This window comes from Lemur catta, chromosome 13 (genome assembly GCF_020740605.2).
Source record: "Lemur catta isolate mLemCat1 chromosome 13, mLemCat1.pri, whole genome shotgun sequence".
NCBI classification, from domain to species: Eukaryota; Metazoa; Chordata; class Mammalia; order Primates; family Lemuridae; genus Lemur; species Lemur catta.
The window spans coordinates 77,842,958-77,844,725 of record NC_059140.1 but is presented as its reverse complement, the minus strand read 5'-3'; positions in this window follow the sequence as shown (position 1 = coordinate 77,844,725).

The window sequence follows — 1,768 nt, the reverse complement described above, 5'->3', positions numbered from 1 at the left end:
TATTTCTTAATCAAAATGAAATGGACATCACCACTGCTCTTTACTTCTGGATTTTTAAGTGAAATCTCTCTATTCTTAAATATTGAAAATGAATTCCATTTTTTAAAAAGTCCCTGTGTAGGCCAAACAAGGCATGGGTGCTGTCTTAGTCTGTTCAGGCTGCTGTAACAAGATACCACAGGCGGGGTGGCTTAAACAACAGAAATTTATTGCTCACAGTTCTGGAAGCTGGAAGTCCAAGATCAAGGCGGTGGCAGGTCCAGTGTCTGGTGAGCGCCCACTTCCTGGTTGGTAGACTGTGTCCTCAGGTGGTGGGAGGGGCAAGGGGGTCTCTCTTGGGCCTGTTTTATAAGGGCACTAGTCCCATTCATGAGGGCTCTGTCCCCATGACCTAATTACTGTCCAAAAGCCCACCTCGTAATACAACCACCTTGAAGGTTAGGATTTCAACATATGAATTTTTTTTTTCACTGAGGATATCTGCTCCAGATCAACATGTAACTTTTGAGGGGACCTAGAATTCAAATGGATTCTGTAAAATTGAATCCAGAAGCCAAAGCTTGGCTCCTCTGAGCATGCTTTTGGAATACCTTTATTGAATTAAGAGTAATTTATTGAGCTACATTGTGATGTGGCTGCAATGAATGAGTAGACATCATTCTGATACGTCTGGGGAACATCCATCTCTATTCTTACCGTAAGAGCTTTTTTGACTATACTCTTACGATATCACTTATACAGTTATTAATAGTACGAATAAGAAGTACCCTAATAAATGAGCCTACCATGTGCCATGCATTGCTAGAAAGGTATTATGCATGTAAGAAAGGTGTATAAATTGAGGATCAGAAAACTTCAGTAATGACCCAGGCTGACCGAGTCTACCTAATGGCCAGGCTGAGACTGTAACCCAGCATCTTGTTACTGTACCACTTCTGCCTGTTTGCCTTCCATCTAGATTAACAATTGACACCACAGCAAAGCAACTAGCCTCGTTGTTTCTTTTTTTAACAGCTTTGTTGACATATAATTGACATATCACACAACTCATCCTTTTAAAGTGTACAGTTCAGTTGTTTCTGTGTGTCCACAGACTTGTGCAGTCATCAGTCACCATGGTCAATTTTAAGACATTTTCATCACGCCGTAAAAGAAACTCTGTACTCATTAATAGTCACTTTCCATTTTCCCCTAAACTCCCAGCTTTAGGCAACTGCTAAGCTACAGTCTATCCCTGTAGATTTGGCTATTTTAGACATTTTATATAAATGGATTCATACAATGTGTGGCCTTTTGGGTCTGGCTTCTTTGACTTAGCATAGCGTTTTAAGGTTCATTCATGTTGTAGCGTGGATCAGTACTTCTTTTTATTGCTGAATACTGTTCCATTGTATGTGCATACCACATATTTATTCATTCAGTTGGTGGATGTTTGGGTTGTTTGTACTTTTTAGTTATTATGAATAATGCTACTATGAATATCTGTATACAAGTTTTTGTGTGGACATATGTTTTCATTTTTCTTGGATATATACCTAGGAGTAGCATTGCTGATTCATCTGGTAGTTCTATGTTTTTGTTTTGTTTTGTTTTGTTTTGTTTGAGACAGAGTCTCGCTCTGTCACCTGGGCCAGAGTGCAGTGGCGTCATCACAGCTCATTGCAACCTCAAACTCCTAGGCTCAAGTGATTCTTCTACCTCAGCCTCCCAAGTAGCTGGAAATATAGGCATGCACCACTACACCTGGCTAATTTTTCTATTTTTTGTA